At 46.6% G+C, this 20,839-nt stretch overlaps 1 long non-coding RNA gene across 1 annotated transcript; it reads right to left on the bottom strand.

Annotated features, from left to right (window-relative positions):
• Positions 1-447: 447 nt before the first annotated feature.
• LOC146065641 (uncharacterized) lies at positions 448-20,787 on the bottom strand. The gene is made up of 3 exons (XR_014472474.1): positions 20,645-20,787; positions 3,408-3,491; positions 448-572 (listed from the first exon to the last, which is right to left on the bottom strand). It is a non-coding gene; the product is annotated as an uncharacterized LOC146065641 (long non-coding RNA).
• Between the last annotated feature and the right edge of the window lie 52 nt (positions 20,788-20,839).

The following is a 20,839-nucleotide window of genomic DNA, read 5'->3' as shown; positions in this document are numbered from 1 at the left end:
TCGGTACTTGTTTACTAGCATGGCGCCCAAGATTTTCATCTTATGGCATCTTATGAGATCGCATCGCATGCCATATAGCCGCATACGATGCGATGGTATACGATTTTTTATTGTACAACCACCCTGATGGGTCCTTTCCATGTTAAATGCCCCCCCATTGTCAATGCCACCCCCAGGATCAACGCCAACCTGAAGCGTGGCGAGTGGAGTTGATTTTAGTGTGGCGAGTGCAGTGAGCCACCGAGCCCGAAGTGTGGCGAGCGCAGCGAGCCCCGCGAGGGGGCACGTATTACTTTACATGTATTGCGCGTCTGCTCACCATGCTTAGGGCTCGGTGGCTCGCTGCACTCATCACATTATCTAAAATAAACTCCAGGGGAATTGTGTATGTGGTATAATCTGTAATAAGCATTACATTGTGTGGCATAATGTGTAAGGGCATGTTCTGTAACACCCATAAAAATTTTACAATAACACCTTCCATTTTACAGAATTTTAATAAGCTCTACATATAATCAGTGATCACAAAGCTTCATCTGTAAGATCTGTTCAGGCAGAAATCCATTCAGCAACTAAAGAAACAACAAAATGCAAAAATTGTCAATTACTATGCAAGTCTATGCAAAATAGGGCATTGTGCACAGAAGCAGATCACAAATGGGGCGAAATGTAGTAGGTGGCGATTTTTGGTCACGTTTAAAAATCACCCAAATCGCACCTTTGAAAATCGATTTTTTTTTTTGCTGCAAATTCACATATGTAATGAGATGCGAATTCGCGGCAACAAAGTGCGATATGGTGCGATTTAGTGCGATTTTTAGACTTAAAAATGTACGCATTTTCAGTCGTGAAAATGTGCACATTTTCCAACATGCAATTTGGTGTACAAAATTGCATGTTGGCATAACCAGTTTCATAAAATCACAGGGACAAACAAATTCAAGGGGTTCCCTTGAATTTACAAAACCAGCACCAGGCTCAAAGGCCGGTCCTGGATCCCAAAATACAGGAGACAAAAGGACCCCAGTATTTCAAGAACCAGCACTGGGCCCAACCAGCCAGCAGGGTAAGGCCGCAGCAGGGGGGAGACTTTTTATACAAGTCCCCCCAACCAAACCATTTATCCCTCTGACCGGTTAACATGGGCAGGGGTCCCGGGGAAGTGTAAACTTACCTCCCCACGCTGAAGCCCGGGGCTGTCTTCGATGCCCCTGGGCGGTGGTCATCATTTTATAGTGTAAAAAAAAGTATAAACCATTGTGTATTGCTGTGGCACTACAAGTTCCAGCAAGCCAGCACCGCATGCAGGGACTTGGAGAACCACAAGTCCCAGCATGCGGGGCAATAAAGGGCCCGCTGGGACTAGTAATGCCCCAGCAGTACAAATAGTAAAAAAAAAAAACCACACAGACACACTTACAGTATAACTTTATTACACACGGAGCCCATACATTCCAACTCACCTGACTTGATAGAAGATTGGTCCCCTTCTCCAGTAGAATCCATAGTGGGGAACCTGTAGAAGCAAATTATACTCGCCACGCTGATCTTCAGGGCTTCTCCGCACCCTTTGCAATGCTCTCCGGTATCTGGGGGCAGGTTTGTTTACATCGGGAGCTCCGCCCCCAGATCAGGACTTAGCCCTGCCTGCCAGCCAATCATAGTCTGGGAAAACCATGATTGGCTGGCGGGAATGAATGGGTGTGTCATGCTCCACCCAAAAGGCTGGCTGGTTGGGCCCGGTGCTGGTTCTTGAAATACGGGGGACCCCTAGTCATTTTGTCTCCCATATTTTGGGAACCAGGACCGGCCTTTGAGCCTGGTGCTGGTTTTGTAAAATCAAGGGAACCCCAATATGTTTGTCCCTGTGATTTTATGAAACCAGGACCGGCTCTTTGAACCCAGGGCTGGTTATGCTCAGAAGGGGGAACCCCACGCCATTTTTTTCCCGTTTTTGGGGGATTTAACCCTTTTTTTTTCCACAAAACCATGCACAAATCACAATGATCTGTGCATCAGTAGCGCACGCAGGGGGGGTTTCTGAGTACCCAGAAACCCCCCTAGGAGTCTAAGGGACCTAGGCTGAAAGCTGAGGGTCCCCTCTTTTCATAGGTACAAGAATTTTAAAAATCGGCCCTTGGGAACCGGAGATATCTGACTTCAAAACAGTGGCCCCCATCCAAGCCTGTTAATTGCTCTTCCCAGTCAGATATTTCAGGTTCTGCCTGACTTAGAGTTTTTCTGAGGGTATATTCCAAAAGCTGGGACTCTCCCCCTTTGATGGACACTAGAAGCTTGTCTCTACTTTTCCCAGAACCAGAGATATCAGCCTTCCAGCAGCTGGTTACTGCTCCAGCTCCACACAACTAGTATGTAGTTTTATATACTCGTTGGTGGATTGCTCTGCCTCCTGAACTCTGTTCCCCTAGTCCCCAATACCATTTGGTAGGTGGGATTATCTAGTTTTAAATTCCATTAAAATCTAAGAAATCTATTTCTGGGAACTGGAGATATCTGCAGTCAAGCAAGCTGTCCTCCCACCAGAAAATTATGAATAATAAACCCAATCCACTATACACCCTCCTCTGCATATTAAACATCCTCTACCACCCAGGAAGTTATGTATCAGGGCCCCTTCATTCAGCCCAATGCCCCCTTCTCCCACCACATCTCCCTCCATCTGTGCAGTAAAGGGGTAATTAGTGGAAATTACTGATCCAGGCCCTACATGCTGAGCGGTTGATATACTACCCCCTACCACCCGTGGGACATCAAAGCTTCCCCCACCCCTACCACTGGAGGATCGGTAGGGGCCCCAACACATTGCTATGCCCAGGGGTCTACACTGCTGTTATGTATGTGTGTATATATATATATATATATATATATATATATATATGTGTGTGTGTGTGTATATTATTATTATTATTATTATTATTTATATACATTTGGTCTATCTATAATACTTTAACTGACTCGGCATATACTGGGTCACCTAAGTGTCCATCTCCGTGCTTTGCTCCGCCCCTCTGGAAACCCCCTTCTGAAAATCCTGCGTTTGCCACTGTGCATGGTTCTGTAAAATTCGCCAGTCAGAACCTGGCCTAATTTTTTGGCGATTTTTGGTAACGTTTACCAAAAATCGCACCCTATTACATGTGCGATTTGTATACTTTATAATGGGAAAACATCTGGATGTGAATTGAACTCTGACAAAAAATTGCCACTTCAAAATGTGAGTGCGATTTTTTACAGCGAATCGCACCCTATTACATGTGCGATTTTTGGAAAAAGTGCGATTTCGGCCGTTTTTTTATCAAAAATCGCACATGTCTAAAAAGTCGACCCCTATTACATTTTGCCCATGGAGTCTTTCACTGCTTTGCTGATTTATAAAGGAAACTCACAATGTACTGTAGCCCCTGTACCCTTAAGATGGGTACACCTCTGACCATCCCACCAGCCAAGTGACGAAACCTGCGACTCCATAACTGATTTATGATAAAGAGAAGAGAGATATTTTTATTAAGCCCATACTTGCTTATGCGACTCCATTACTGATTTATGATAAAGAGAAGAGAGATCTTTTTATTAAGCCCATACTGTACTTGCTTAATTTTAAAAATCTCAGGGAGATTATAGTTGGTAGTAGAATTTGACATGGCATGCTGATGAATGGGTGTGTCATGCTCCACCCAAAAGGCATGTCTAGCTCCATATAAGGGTGTATATGTGTTTAAATGCTTGTTGTGAGATATTGCTAGATAATATTATTGTTATTAACAATAACATTTCTGCCTGCAATATTAGATTTGTTTGCAACTTGTGCTGTCATAGTTATTTTCTTCTAATGCAACATAATATATGTGATAATAAATGTGATGCTTATGCAATGAATTTTATATACCCATACTTGCCTACTTTTCAAAAAGCATGTTTACAGAGACATATCTAAATTAAAATCATACATAGCTTTCAGTGAAGTGATTGTTCGGTACTTGTTTACTAGCATGGCGCCCAAGATTTTCATCTTATGGCATCTTATGAGATCGCATCGCATGCCATATAGCCGCATACGATGCGATGGTATACGATTTTTTATTGTACAACCACCCTGATGGGTCCTTACCATGTTAAATGCCCCCCCCATTGTCAATGCCACCCCCAGGATCAACGCCAACCTGAAGCGTGGCGAGTGGAGTTGATTTTAGTGTGGCGAGTGCAGTGAGCCACCGAGCCCGAAGTGTGGCGAGCGCAGCGAGCCCCGCGAGGGGGCACGTATTACTTTACATGTATTGCGCGTCTGCTCACCATGCTTAGGGCTCGGTGGCTCGCTGCACTCATCACATTATCTAAAATAAACTCCACGCCGACGTGGATAGTGGGGGTATGAAAAGGTCGGAGGACACGTACCGCCGCCCCTCGCGGGCTCGCTGCGCTCACCACGCTTCGGGTTGGCGTTGATCCTGGGGGTGGCATTGACAATGGGGGGGGGGGGGCATTTAACATTGTAAGGACCCATCAGGGTGATTGTACAGTAAAAAATCGTTTACCATCGCATTGTATGGCATACGATGTGATACGGTATTTTATTGTACAATATTGCGTAAAAAAAATATAATAATAATCCAAAAAATTATTAAAAAGAAAACCATGGTGACTTTTTTACTGTCGTCCTTACCCATGTCGACCTAATGACCCGGTCGACCTTACCAATGTCGACCTAGACTCATGTCGACCTAATGGTGTCAACCTAATGACTGTCTAACTGATTGTTGGTGACCAACTGATCCACACCCGTCATAATATGACTTACACTGTGTTTACACTGCCAATGTGATGAACACAGGTTTTACCTGACATTTATGTGTCCCGGGGACTGCAGCCCATTCTCATTGTTAAGGCAAAAAAGGTAATTTGCCTTTTAATACAGTTTTTTTGCAGTGTGAACGGGTCTACCCGTGTGGACATACCCGGCATGACGTTAGCAAGGTCATGCTGTACACAGCTGGGGGAAGGAGGCAGGGCCAGGCAGAGGCGGAAGCTGAGTGCAGCACTGATCTCAGCGGCGCAGGCAGTGGCACTCCCAAGGATTTTCTGGGTTTGTCTGTCTGCACACTGGAGCATAACCCGGAAAATTATCGGGGGTACCAGTGAAGGGGTTAATACACACCTTAATAGTGGGAGATAAGAGCCCTTATTCAGATCTGATCGCAGTACAACTTTGTTTTCAAAATGGGAAAAATCCATGTGCAATGCAGGTGGGGCAGATGTCATGTGCAGAGAGAGTTAGATTTGGGTGGGGTGTGTTGAAACTGTATTTACCCTGCACATAAACAAAATAACTCACACAAATCTAACTAGATCTATACATGTTACATCTGCCCCACCTGCAGTGCACATGGTTTTGCCCATTTTGAGAATACATTTGTACTGAGATCAGATCTGAATAAGGGCCAAATTACGAGCAGATCAGCTCCTTACTGTTGTGTTATAGGCTGTGCTTGATAATGACAGGTGTCGGAGGAATAGCCAATGTTGTCTTTAACCCCTTGAGTGGTGGGTTTTGCTAGGGCAGGACAAACCTACCAGGGCAGGGTTGTCCTGCCTCAGCAAAACCCACCACAGATCGCATGAGCCAGCCCCACCTTACCTCCGGCGTTTGTGCGCCGGAGGCCGTGATCCCCTGCCGCCACTGCCCCAGTCGCCAGTCACTGAATTGACCTCAGATGACAGGCTCGGGGATGTTTGCGGTGGCTCGGGAGGACTCGGGCATCTGAACTCTCCCGAGCCGCCCCGAACACCCCCGAGCCTGCAGCCTATGTCATTGCTGTAAACTGCATGGTGGCTGGGGAAGAGGGGGTCAGGGGAGCTCCAGCGTACGTTCGCCGGAGCAAAGGTGTTAGGGGGGTTGAGAGGATTGACGGGGGCGGCTCTAGAGGTGGTGCACACCTGGACACCACTGGCGCGCACCTATTCCACATTAGTGGTATGCCATGAAATTTCTGCCCATACCACCCAAGGGGTTAAGGAATGCCTGGTCATTATTGGTAGCTAAAAACTGAAGCTCAAATGGTATGGAGAATGATCTACAGATGGAGCGACTCTCATCGGAGCGGCTCCTGGCACCCACGTGTCAACGTGCATGCCAGATACGGACAGCTGGTGATGCACCAGAAATGATGGGAAAGGCTGCATATGTATAATTGCCTAGTCAGCAGATCCCACACTTCCAGGTCTTCAGAGAACCAAACACCAAGCAGATTACTTCCAGACTAGTCTGTTGGGGTTATTCTGGTTGGCTCGCTAAACAGCGGTAATTCACTCGACCCCGCTGCTATGGAAATGTGCCCACCGCTTTGTGAATGGTTATTTTGCATAAACATCCATTCGCAGGGTAGTGTACGTGGCTGAAATCATTTGATGGTCACTGACCGTCAAATGATTTCTACCCTGCTCGCAAATGAACACATGCTTTCGTTTTGATAAGAGGCTGTTGGTATTCAATTAGTATAAATCATGCGGCTAATTGCAGCGCCAGAGATAGTTAATTAGCAGGGATCACCCAGTGCACAAATCCCCAAAGTCAGAGTGAACCTCACAGCTCTGTTTTTTTTTTTTTTATATATAATTGGTTTCGTATATGGGAAAAAAAACTTAATTCCTCAGTTTACTTGGAATCCTGATTTCTCGCTATGGGGAAAAAGGCTATTTAATTGAATAGCCTTTCTCCATGCCGCAGATACTTTTGCTGCCAATTGGCTGCAAGGTAAACCCAGCTACTAAATGAATACCGCCCTATGGGGCTAATTCAATAAACCCCTCAGATCTGCAAAAAATGCATAGTGGTGCAATAGCCTGAAACTGAGGTCGCATTGTGACATTGGGTGAGATGCCACCCTGCGAATGCATACCGGCATTTACTAATGCCGTATGCATGAAGAATCTGCAAAGGACAGCTTTTGCAGTAAGAGTCAATGGGGCAGATGTATTAAGCTTTAACAAGAGATAAATCCAAGGGTGATAAGGAGAGATAAACGTCCAGCCAATCACCTGCTAACTGCCATGTTGCAGCCTGTGTTTGAAAAAAAAAAATCAGTAAGCAGCTGATTGGCTGGAGGTTTATCTCTCCTTATCACCCTTGCATTTATCTCTTGTTAAGGCTTAATACATCTGCCCCATTCTTTGTGATGATAGAACTTCCACTCTGCACCCAGAGTCCTATATGCGCATGCGTCGAGTGACACGCATGCCACCAGGGATGTGTAAAACCCCAATGGCAATAGGTAACTGCATTCACTGTGTATGGTGAATCACACTTACTTTCCTCGACTGGTCATGGGTAAGGCACAGGTACCAGGGAGTCCCCTGAATAATCAGGATTAATTACAGTTACATTGTGGGAGTGGAATACAGCTGTCAGTGCAGCGCAGGAAATAATTGGGCGCCAGGCATCTCATAAAACAGCATAAACAGTTTATTTAACAAATAGCAAGGATATTGCAGGGATAACTTCTTGAACACTCTCCTCCAGAACACAGCATAATGGTTACATTAGATCATGTATCACGCCAACTCCTCAAGCACATTAATCATATCGGTTACATCAAGGCACCTCCTCCAGCACATCATTTAATTGCAGCGGCATAAATATGGTGAACAACAGTACATACCAGGGCATCCTGGGACCAGTAGTGCTACACATAAGAGGTTACAGTCTCTCTCATCCATAACAAGGACTCTTGTCAATGGGGGGCTACTCAGCATGCCGCGTGGCTTTCGACCACTCACCCAGATACATCCTCTCCTGAGACTCACACCTGGCACTCTTCTAGGGCACCCTTACCGGTGGGCATCACCCTCTCACTGGACTCTGAGTACTGCTGCTCTCACACTGCGGTCTCTCTCTCTCTATCAGATGCCTTGCGGGGACTGTGGCAGCACTCCCCACATGTGCTGTGAAGGGCTCTAACTGAGGCTGCATTCTTCTCATATTTCTCTGCAGAAATGGACTCTCTTCACAGCAACCCACAGGTACTGCTGCTCTCTCCATAGAAGGGGTGCAACTTATGGCTGCTGTTTCCAAAGTTGGGGACCATGGGAACAATGGCTGGCTGTCCCATGGTCCCAGCAAACATGCATCCTTCTCCTAGATTTTCCTCCTGACCTGTGCTGCTTTCTAATACCCCTTTTACACCAAAATCCTTGGTTGGACCCTGGTCTTTGAACACAGGAGTTTCCAGGGTTGGACCCAGCTTCATACCCCATTTATACAGCACTGTGACCCAGGTCTGCACCGTTTACATTGAACCTGGGTCAGCCTGCTTTTTCGAATGGATGACATTAAAAATGTCCATGTTAGGACTAATAAACTGCCAGCCAACCTCCCCTCAATGATTTAAAATTAAAATGAAAAGACATGACTAGTTAGTATTGAAAAATTTTGGTTTGTTTAATTTGTAAAATATTTAAAAAAAAATTTTTTTCAGTGCTCAAGCACATATAGCGGGATAAAAGTGCAGCATCACCCATGTGCTCCCCCCAGCCCCCTTCCTATATCATGGGTCTTCAACCTATGGCCCTCCAGATGTTGTGAAACTACATGTTCCAACATGCATTGCCACATTTTTTCCTATAAGAGCATACCAAAACTGTCAGGGCATGCTGGGAAATGTAGTTTCACAACATCTGGAGGGCCACAGGTTGAAGACCTGTGCTATAAATGATACTGCATCCAATTATGATTTCTGTGTGCACTGCCCATTTCCTTCCTGGCTGCTGTCTTTTGACACTGCGGCGCACTGTGGAAAGGCGTCCAGCACTTCTGGTATCCTTTCAGCACTACCCGGATGTCCCATCCTGGGTTGGGACCATTTACACTGCCCACAACCCAGGTCCAACCAGTGTTCAAACCTGGTCAAGACCTGGGTAGGAGACCAGTGTTACTGGACCTGGGTTGGCTCCTTTTACACCAACGCTGACCTGGGTCCAACCTGGGTTATGCCTTGGTGTAAAAGGGGTATTACACTTCCTGTCTTTCCCCTCTCTGCAGGAGGCTTGCATGTGAACACTGCCTGGACTCCAAACTTCTCCCAATCAGTACACAGGATATAGCCCTTACTATGCATAATACAATTAAATAGTTATTAACTATTGTAGTACCAGGGTATTACAGATGCTGGGAGCAGTGCTGCAAGAGAGGCGGTACGGGGTGGTACGGCGTACCACTAAAACATAGGGTGCCGGTACCCCGTACCGCCATAAGAAATTACCCCCCCGGAACATTGTGCGCATGCGCGCATATGTAAGTGGCGGGGGGCGTGGCCTGTACAGGTCCACTGCCCCCCGCCACAGCAGATTCCCTATGGAGGGGAGGGGCGGGGAGCGCATCGTGTGTCTCTCCTTCACTTCCTCCCCTCCCTTAGCAGCAGCAGCGGTGCGGAGGCAGCGGCGCGGAGGTGGCGGCAGGGGGAGGCAGCGGCTGGAGCGGGAGAGACCAGGCTGCAGCAAGCCAGCAACCCACCAACGGTGAGTTGTGCTGTTCTGCAGCTGACAATGTGGGGGGCATATCTGGCACTGTGGGGGGCATACCTAGCACTGTGGGGGCATATTTGGCACTGTGGTGGGCATATCTGGCACTGTGGTGGGCATATCTGGCACTGTGGTGGGCATATGTGGCACTGTGGGGGGCATACCTGGCACTGTGGGGGGGCATATTTGGCACTGTGGGGGCATATATGGTTCTGTCTGGCACTGTGGGGGCATATGGCTGGCACTGGGGGCATATGTGTGGCACTGTGTGGGCATATCTGACACTGGGGGCATATCTGGCACTGTGGGGGGCATATCTGGCATGGGGCATATCTGGCGCATATGTGTTGCACTGTGGGGGGCATATCTGGCACTGTGAGATGCAAATCTGGCACTGTGGGGGCATACATAGCAATGTGGGGGCATGTCTGGCACTGGGGGCATATCTGACACTGTGGGGGCATATCTGGTACTGGCTGGCACTGTGGGGGCATATGGCTGGCACTGGGGGCATATGTGTGGCACTGTGTGGGCATATGTGTGGCACTGTGGTGGGCATATCTGTGGCACTGTGGTGGGCATATGTGTGGCACTGTGGGGGTCATATACAGTGGTGCAAGTATGGCGGCCATAACAAATGCCCCCAAAAGTAGTCAATGCACATGTGCGCATATGTAAGTGGCGGGGGCCGTGGTATCCGCCGCCCCGCCACTGCTGAAAGCATTCAGAGGGGAGGGGAGCGCATCGCGCGTCTCTCCTTCCCCTCCCTGTGTCACTGTGACACAGACGCCTGCTCACCAATCAGAGCTCGCTGGGTGGCAGCCAGTCAGGAGCCAGCCCGCGAGATAGACGGCGGGGCAGGGGAGACAGAAGATGCGCTCCGCTCCCCTCCCCTGGGAAGAAGCAGGCAGCGGCGGCGGGGGACGAGAGTACCTGACCTAACAGTGAGTTGCTGCTGAATACTGTGGGGGCATTTATTTGTGGCACTGTGGGGGCATATGTTTGGCACTGTGGGGGCATATCTGGCACTGGGGGCATATGTGTGGCACTGGGGGCATATGTGTGGCACTGTGGGGTATATGATATCTGGCACAGGGGGCATATGTGTTGCACTGTGGGGCATATGATATCTGGCACTGGGGGCATATGTGTTGCACTGTGGGGCATATGATATATGGCACTGGGGGCATATGTGTTGCACTGTGGGGCATATGATATCTGGCACTGGGGGCATACTGTATGTGTTGCACTGTGTGGCATATGATATCTGGCACTGGGGGCATATGTGTTGCACTGTGGGGCATATGATATATGGCACTGGGGGCATATGTGTTGCACTGTGGGGCATATGATATCTGGCACTGGGGGCATACTGTATGTGTTGCACTGTGTGGCATATGATATCTGGCACTGGGGGCATATGTGTTGCACTGTGGGGCATATGATATCTGGCACTGGGGTCATACTGTATGTGTTGCACTGTGTGGCATATGATATCTGGCACAGGGGGCATATGATATCTGGCACTGTGGGGGCATATGATATCTGGCACTGTGGGGGCATATGATATGTGTGGCACTGTGGGGGCATATCTGGCACTGTGGGGGCATATCTGGCACTATGGGGGTATATTAGTAATGGGCATCAGTTGTGCGGTGCAATGAGCATTATGGTGTGGGGCATAATGTGTAAAGGGCATTATGGCATGGGTCATATGTATTGGGTGTGTGACGCGTAACAGGCATTACTGTGTAAATTATGGCCGTGTGCCTTTGGCGTGCAATATTCTAGCCACTCCCCTAGTGTCATATGGCCACGCCCCTAACCACGCCCCTAACCACACCCATTTTCCGACGCGCGCCTGCGGCGCGCGGCACAGTACCACTGAGTCGTTTTTCCTACTTGCACCACTGGCTGGGAGGGATCCGGTTTGAACCCTCACAGCTGGGGAAGTGTGAAAGAAGCCCATGTGCTGATTTTAAAATTGTGTTGCCCACCTCATCCAAGCCCCAGAATGTACAGCATTCCGGGCTTTGTGTATATGGAGGCTGCTGCCAAATTATATATAAGGAACTGTCACACACCCTTTTTTTTTTTTACTACAAAGGAATCTAGGACGCGAGGGCATGAGTATATATTAGAAGAAAAAAGATTTTGTTGAGCTAGAAGAAAAAATTTCTTTACGGTCAGAGCAGTCAAACTCTGGAACGCTCTTCCTGGAGAGGTGGTGTCAGCTGGCTCAATAAATACGTTCAAAATAAAGTTGGACTAACACTTACTGGATAAAAACATCCATGGGTACAAATAAGAACCTACTATACAGCAATGGATAATCTATTATAACAACATAGGTTGAACTAGATGGACGCAAGTCTATTTTCAGCCTTCACTACTATGTAACTATGTTTATGCCATTTTTTATTTTGCTGCATCTAGCCAATTGTGCGGTCGTGACAGGAAGATGACTGACTGTTGCAGGGGCGTCGATTCAGTACTGTCACATCTGGAGTAACACCAGCTGGAGAATATCGTAGGCTGGGTGCCTTGACGTATGGGGGTTGCATCCACGACAGATTAGAGGAAACAATGAGAGTAAAATATAATGGGTTTAATAAAGATATTGCAAACAGTGAAAATGATGAGATAAATGGTATATGGCAGATATGCAAATATAAAAAGTCAATTGTCCAGTAAGTTATTGTAATAAATGATGAAGCTTAGTCCTTAAAGAATATTGCAATATAATTGAAGAGTGGAACTTGAATATAAACTGAAGTAGCAGAACTTGAAGATTGGACGGGTTGAAGAACGAATGAAGATTGTATTGCAAATTGGATGAATAATTGAAGATTGGATGATTGCTGGAAGATTTGGAAGATTGGATGATAGGTTGAAGATTGAGAGGTTGGAAGATTGGTTGAAGATTGAAAGATTGGATGATTGGTTGAGGATTGAGAGATTGGATGATTGGTTGAGGATTTAGAGGATTGGATGATTGGAGGATTGGATGGTTGTTTGAAGAATGGAGGATTGAATGATTGGAGGATTGGATGGCTGTTTGAAGAATGGTGATTAATGAAGAGGAGTTATCCTTTGCTGTATGACCGTGGCTGCTGCCAGAGGTAATCGTGGAAAAAACCGTCGGGAGTTGTAGCAAGATGAGACCCCTTAGAGAGCCTGACCTCGCATGATCCACATTGGCGGTAAGCAGAGTCCGATGGTACGTGAAGCAGTGACCGGCCAGCAGGATCTCTTCAGGATGAAGCTCGGATTGTAGTGAGGACTACAGAGCCAGGTAGGAGCGAGTAAGCTCAGGAGCGTAGCGAGAGCTACAGAGCCAGATGGGAGCAATGATGTTGCGGGGTGGACATCATTGTTCTGACTGCCGGACTAGCCTGAGCAGTCAGTACTTACCAGGTGAGCTGTGCCGGGATTGGTCAGGCAATCAGGGAATGAGGCAGAGCCGTGCAGGAGTGACTGGGAAAACCAAGAAGATGGCGCCCACCAGAGAGGGCGACAGATACTAGCCGGCCCTGATGATACGCAGCTACGCAAGCACCAGCCTTTACACAGACGCTGACCAGGCACAAACACACATGCCGGCATGCTACCCATATCCTGCATGACACTGGAGCACAACACGCCGGTGTCGCCACGCGGTGACAGCGCGACCAAATGTACCCCTGTGAAGCCAGAGACATGAGCAGAGGTGAGCGCCATGGTTTTAGTGTACCCAGTGGGTCCAGGGCTGAGCACTACACAGGGGTTTTGGGCAAACGCCATGGTGGATGTGACAGTACCCCCCATTTTACGAGTGGCCCCAGGACAGTCTCTAAGCTTACTTGGGAATTTCCTGTGAAGGTTTTTCACCACATTGGGAGCATGTACCTCAAAGGCATAAGTCCAGGATCTTTTTTCCGGTCCATAGCTTTTCCAGTAGACGAAATACTGTAAGTTTTTGTACCGGATGCGAGAGTCCAGGATGTAATCCACTTCGTACTTAATGCCCCTATGGATAGAAACTTCAGGAGATTCAGGTATGGCATGAGAGGATTTGTTTAGTATACATGATTTTAATAATGACATATGAAAAGAATTAGGAATCCATAGATAGCTTGATGATTTTACTTTGCAGGTAACTGAGTTGAGAATTTGAGTTATCAGGAATAACCAAATGAAACAAGATGCAAACTTCACTAAAAGAACACGTAGACGAGAACTTCTGGTGGACAGCCATACTTTGTTACCTACTTTCACAGTAGATGCAGGTCTTCCTCTCCAATCAGCAACCCTTTTATACCTTTGTGAGGCTTTTATCAGTGAGTTCCTGTTTCTCCTCCAATGCTGTCTAAACTGCTGAAGAGATAAAGTTAACGCCGGTACAGATGTGACAAGTACTTGCTGGAATTCAGGAACCCTAGGATGGGAGCCACAATTAACAAAGAAAGGATTTGAAGGAGAAGACAAATAGTATTGGTCGGCATATGGCAATTCTCCCACCCAATCATCCTGGAAGGAAGAGACATGCAAACAAAGGAAAGTCTCCACATCTTGCTTGACCATTGGACTGAGAGTAGTATGCTGTACTGAATTTACAATGTACTTTGAGAAACTTACATAGAGCTTGCAAAAATTTTGTTACAAATAGTAGACCTTGATCGGATATAATCTCCTCAGATAACCCATGGATCCTAAAAAATTTATTTTTTACTGAGTAATTCAACAGATTTGGGAGATGAATTTAAACCTCGCAGAGGTATAAAGTCGATCGATAGATGAGACCAGGGGTTTTTAGGAATAGATAATGATCTTAATGGATCTACTGGAGCATGACTGGAAACCTTGGGTGGAACGCAAAGAAGACAGGAAGCCACATAGTCTTGAATATCCTTCCTCAGATCTGGCCACCAATACAGACGTGACAGGAATTCATAGGTTTTCTGTACCCCTGGAGGGCCAGCAAACTTAGAGTCATGGACCCAACGAAGAATCCGGTGTCTTGATTTGGCCTTGACAAACATTTTACCTGGTGGAACTGAAACTCGCACCTTGGTTGCCGCAAGAACCATTGGATCGACAATTGGACCTTCGCCACAAAACTTTGTATCCACTTCAGTCTCCCACGATCTAGACAAGGCATTCATCTTTCGATTTTTTGCTCCAGAGAATCTAAAATTAAACTTTGAAAAGAACACCGCCCATCTATTTCGACGGGGATTAAGACATTGAGCACTCTTTAAGTATGACAATTTTTTACAATCGACAATAATTTCAACCACATGAACTGCCCCTTTTAACAGGTACTGCCATTCCTCTAAGCCCATTTTAATCGCTAACAATTCTTGATCCCCTCCAGTATAATTCTGTTCGCTTGGGGAGAATTTTTTAGAGAAGAAACCACATGGATGCAACTGTCCATCAGCTCTCACCTGGGACAGAACTGCACCAACACCAATGGCAGAGGTATCAACCTCAAGCGTAAAGGGCAAAGAGACATCTGGTTGAATCAACACCGGTGCTGAGATGAGTCTCTTCTTGAGTAAAGAAAAGGCATTAGAGGCTTTAGTATCCCATTTGGGATTTTTTGCACCTTTGCAAATGAGAGCAGTTATTGGGGCAACAATGATGGAAAAGTCTTTAATAAATCTCCTGTAGTAGTTTACAAAACCCAGGAATCTTTGAATCCCTCGAAGAGTATGAGGACGAGACCAGGTCTGAATGGCTTCCACTTTAACTGGAACTGAGTTGATATTATTGTCCCATAAATGATGAGAAGGCGGTTCTTTAATGGCCTTAGACAAGGCAACAGATAAGCCTTGATTCTGATTATACAATTCTTCTGGGATTTGAAAAGAAATTTGTCGAATGGGTATTAAGGAGTTGAGACATGTATTCGTGCAATGAGTGCTCCATGCTTGAATTTGAGAAGTAGCCCAATTGATACTGGGATTATGAGTCCTTAACCAGGGAAGGCCCAGGACCAATGGGTATGAAGATTTGGGAATCACAAAGAATTGTATTTTTTCTGTATGTAGACCAATCTGCAGGGTTAAAGGTTGGGTTTTCCATCCACTGCTGTAAGATAACCAGGGCGATGAAGCGATGTAGTGGGCAAATGCCAGCGTTTGACAACATCAGCGGTGATGAAGCTCTGAATCAAGGAGAGCTGATAGATATCTGAGTTGATGTTTAACCTGCAAGGCAACTTGAAAAATACAATCTTTGGATTTTAGAGAGGTACAAGCAACCCCTAACCTGCCCTCTCTAGCACAGGTTAGGTTCTGGCGTTTCCCGGCTTCTTAGGGCAGGAATCAAAGAAATGCTGGGGATCAGCACAATATAAACAGAGGTGTTCAACTTGGCTACGTTTACGCTCAGCTGGAGTCAGTTTAGAACGGTTAACCTGCATAGGTTCTTCCGTAGATAAAGAAGGTGGCTTGTTAGCAAGAAAAATGGATTTGGGGTCAGATCGGCTTTTCTCATGGTTTCTCTCTCGAAGCCTTAAATCTATTTTTGTGCATAAAGAGATAAGATCCTCTAGTTTAGGAGGTAAATCCCTAGCAGCAACTTCATCTTTGATTTTATCTGAGAGTCCGTTCATGAATGCTGCTAGAAAGGCCTCCTCATTCCACGCTAATTCTGTAGCTAAGATTTTAAAGTGAATTAAATATTGACCCACTGTCCTGGATCCTTGACGTAGTCTTAGAATTTCTGTGGCGGCAGAACTGACATGCCCAGGTTCATCAAAGATGATCTTGAAAGTTGAAATAAACCGGGCATAGTCTGCTAGTAGAGCATCTGATTTTTCCCATAAGGGAGATGCCCAATTAAGGGCAGAGCCAGTAAGAAGTGATATCACATAGGCCACTTTGGACCTCTCTGTGGGAAAATATGAAGACTGCAATTCAAAGTTAATTTCACATTGGTTGATGAAACCCCTACAATTTTTTGGGTTCCCATCAAATTTAGCTGGAGTGGGAATTTGAAGGTAAGCCATAACTCCTGTCGTGGTAGAAATAGGTCTAGATGGTAGCGCAGATGTAACTGCAGGTCCTTGACCTTTTTGCAACGTAGTCTGAATAGTGTCCAGTCTTTGAGTCAGGCCTTGAAGGGCATGAATAACCTGCTCCTGAGCAGCCTCCTGTTGATCCAGGCGAGCTGCAAGTTGTTGTACAGAAGCCGCACCTCTCTTCGGACCTGATGCTGGATCCATGGAGTCAGTACAAACTGTCACGTCTGGAGTAACACCAGCTGGAGAATATCGTAGGCTGGGTGCCTTGACATATGGGGGTTGCATCCACGACAGATTAGAGGAAACAATGAGAGTAAAATATAATGGGTTTAATAAAGATATTGCAAACAGTGAAAATGATGAGATAAATGGTATATGGCAGATATGCAAATATAAAAAGTCAATTGTCCAGTAAGTTATTGTAATAAATGATGAAGCTTAGTCCTTAAAGAATATTGCAATATAATTGAAGAGTGGAACTTGAATATAAACTGAAGTAGCAGAACTTGAAGATTGGACGGGTTGAAGAACGAATGAAGATTGTATTGCAAATTGGAAAATTGGATGAATAATTGAAGATTGGATGATTGCTGGAAGATTTGGAAGATAGGTTGAAGATTGAGAGGTTGGATGATTGGTTGAGGATTGAAAGAATGGATGATTGGTTGAGGATTGAGAGATTGGATGATTGGTTGAGGATTTAGAGGATTGGATGGTTTTTTGAAGAATGGAGGATTTGATGATTGGAGGATTGGATGGTTGTTTGAAGAATGGTGTTTAATGAAGAGGAGTTATCCTTTGCTGTATGACCGTGGCTGCTGCCAGAGGTAACCGTGGAAATAACCGTCGGGAGTTGTAGCAAGATGAGACCCCTTAGAGAGCCTGACCTCACATGGTCCAAATTGGCGGTAAGCAGAGTCTGATGGAACGTGAAGCAGTGAACAGCCAGTAGGATCCCTTCAGGATGAAGCTCGGATTGTAGTAAGGACTACAGAGCCAGGTAGAAGCGAGTAAGCTCAGGAGCGTAGCGAGAACTACAGAACCAGATGGGAGCAAATATGTTGCGGGGTGGACATCATTGTACTGACTGCCGGACTAGCCTGAGCAGTCAGTACTTACCAGGTGAGTTGTGCCGGGATTGGTCAGGCAATCAGGGAGTGAGGCGGAGCCGTGCAGGAGTGACTGGGGAAACCAAGAAGATGGTGCCCGCCAGAGAGGGCGACAGATACTAGCCAGCCCTGATGATACGCAGCTGCGCAAGCACCGGCCTTTACACAGACGCTGACAAGGCGCAAACACATATGGCGGCATGCTACCCATATCCTGCATGACAATGGAGCACAACACGCTGGTGTCACCACGCGGTGACAGCGCGACCAAATGTACCCCTGTGAAGCCAGAGACATGAGCAGAGGTGAGCGCCATGGTTTTAGTGTACCCAGAGGGTCCAGGGCTGAGCACTACACAGGGGTTTTGGGCAAACGCCATGGTGGAAGTGACAAGTACGTGCAAAGGGGAGTGTCTAAACCGACTGGGCGGGGGGGGTGCGCCAGCTGCCACCCCAAAAAAATGCCTGCCCCATGGCAGAGATAAGCATTCACACAATACAGATGCAGCAAGGTTGGAGCACCTCCTTTTGACTGGCAGCAGTAGTTATGATGCGACTCGGCCGGGCTGGCTGCTAACCAATGCTGCAGCCGCGACCGCGTATTCTAGTCCCCGCTGCAGCCTGCCCACCCATGTACAGCAGCCTCCTTCTCCCAGCACCTTCTAAAAAAAAAATTATCGCGAGGTAGGGAGGGCGGAAGGGGAGAAGTAGCCCGCATCCATCAGGCACCAGCAGCCTGAAGGGTTTCTTCACCAATAAAAGAACTATTTACCCAGAGATGGACTGAGCTTATTCATTGGGAACATCCTCAAATACAAGAACACTATTTCAGAAATGTGTATTCTGTTTTGAAATTGTAATGTTTTATTGGGAGGTACAGTTTCTATACTAGGTAGCGCACCCCAATCACCCCCCACTTCCCTGATATATATATATATATATGTGTATGTATGTATGTATGTATGTATGTACTGTGTGTGTGTATGGATGGATGACAGAGGCATGTTATATATGTGGCTGTATTTTAAATCTACAGTGAAGTGCTTCCTGTTTGTTTGTTTCATATATAATTCGGTGGCAATTTTCATACTGCTTTGTTGGTGTTGGGGGGCAGTTGGCCACCAGGGAGTTGTTTAACCAATGTCTTGTCAGGTCCAGCTTAAATGATAACACTCTGATACATAGTTCAGCGGCCGTGATTGTGTCTGGGACTGTGTCTCCGGGGGCACTGAGTGTCCCCTGGGCAATGAGCATATAACCCCACCCTGGGCAATGAGCATGTAATTCCCCACTGGGCAATGAGCATGTAATCCCCTTGGGCAATGAGCATGTAATCCCTCATGGCAACAAGCATGAATCCCCTGGTATCAAGCATGTAACTCCTAGCAACGAGCATCTAGGAAAGCAGCATTTATGTGGCATAATATGTAATAGGCATCACAGTGTGTGACATAATGTGTAATGGGCATCATGATGTGAAGCGTAATGTGTAATTGTCGTCACGGTCTGAGGCGTAATGGGCATTATGGTCTGTTGCGTAACATGTAAGGGGCATCACAGTGTGAGGCGCAATGTGTAATGGGCCTCACGGTATAAGGCGCAACGTGTAATGGGATCACAGTGTGTGGCATTATGTGTAATAGGAATTACGGTACTTGTTTCCTAGCATGGCGCCAGCGATAAGAATTGTGTCCATCGGGACCCCCGAAATCGATCGCATTGCATGCGATAGACGCGATTTTTACATTGGAATCAATGTAAAAGGGTCCCTGAGACCCGATTTTACATTGGCCCCAATGTTAAATGGCCCCCAGACCCCAATTTATAGAATATAGTGTGGCGAGTGCAGCGAGCCACCAAGCCCGAAGCATGGCGAGCGGCCGCGCATTACTTCACAGGTATTACGCGCCCCTTCCCACGCTTCGGGCTCGCCACACTATATAAAATCAACTCCACGCCGACGTGGATAGTGAGGGTATGAAAAGGTCGGAGGACGCGCACCGCTGCGCTCGCCATGCTTCGGGTTGACGTTCATTGTGGGGTGGCGTTAACAATGGGGGGGGGGGGGGGGGGGCATTTCTCATGTAAAATACCCATAAGGGAGGGTATACAATGAAAAATCGGGTGCATTGGCCCATTTAACATTGTTCCCTATGTAAAATCGCGTCCATCGCATCGGTCGCATTGAATGCCTTAACTTAAGGCATGCGATTTTTTAATTGTGGGGAAAAAGGCTAAAAATAGCCCTGAAATCGCATCGGTCACGTCCATCGCATACCTTAACTTAAGGTATGCGATGACCTACGATGGGCGCCGTGCTAGGAAACAAGTACCGGCATTACAGTGTAAATTTTTGAAGCGCGCCTATGGCGCCCACTGCGCCTGCTTCTAGTAAATGTGTGGGGCAACAATTTATTCTGAATTGCATATACATAAATAAGTCACCTATTTACTTTGCATTGATGCCAAATAGGCATTGATAGACACGTCCAGTAGGCAGTGATAGACACGCCCCTCCAATGGTGCACCCCCTAAGAAAATGGGCTGCGCTCGCCTATGCAGATGCAGCAAATGCAAAATTTGTGTTTGAATCTTGGCCTTGACCTGTGAGTGTTATATTTTGCTCATTGTCGCAAAACTATAACCGATACTGAATCGAAGCTAATATATTAAATTATGCCAATGCTGACACAGAACCAAGAAGGTACAGCATACAAACGGGAATAATAGCCAGTCACAGTAAATATGCACAGAAATACAAACTGTTCCAGAGATAGTTTAGTACTTTTACTGTGTAACACTCTTACCTATGCTAGTAATCTAGCTTTACCCACATACAGTACCGCCTGCACTGCAGCACAGCTCTGTTACATAATCCCCCGTCAGTGACATAACTAAACACTACATGGACCTAACCATCGGCGTACACCGCACTGATATTTATAGACTGCCAGTGCCCCAGGCCGGGCGCTACTACTACAGCCTATACTGACCAGACTTCCAGAATCGATACTAGTCTACACAGAACAGCTCACACTCACGAACGATACGAATCCCTGATGCCGTTTTTGTTGTTACAGCATCACTAATCTCTACGTCATGGTCACGCCCATAATGGTCACCCCGCCCATATACAGTCTATACTCCTCCTGAAGCAGAGAGACCGAGGACCATGTCCCGACGCATAG

This window comes from Crinia signifera, chromosome 1 (assembly GCF_055691185.1).
Source record: "Crinia signifera chromosome 1, ASM5569118v1, whole genome shotgun sequence".
Taxonomy (NCBI): Eukaryota; Metazoa; Chordata; class Amphibia; order Anura; family Myobatrachidae; genus Crinia; species Crinia signifera.
Note: the sequence above shows the minus strand (reverse complement) of the source record. Positions and strands in the feature narration are given on the sequence as shown.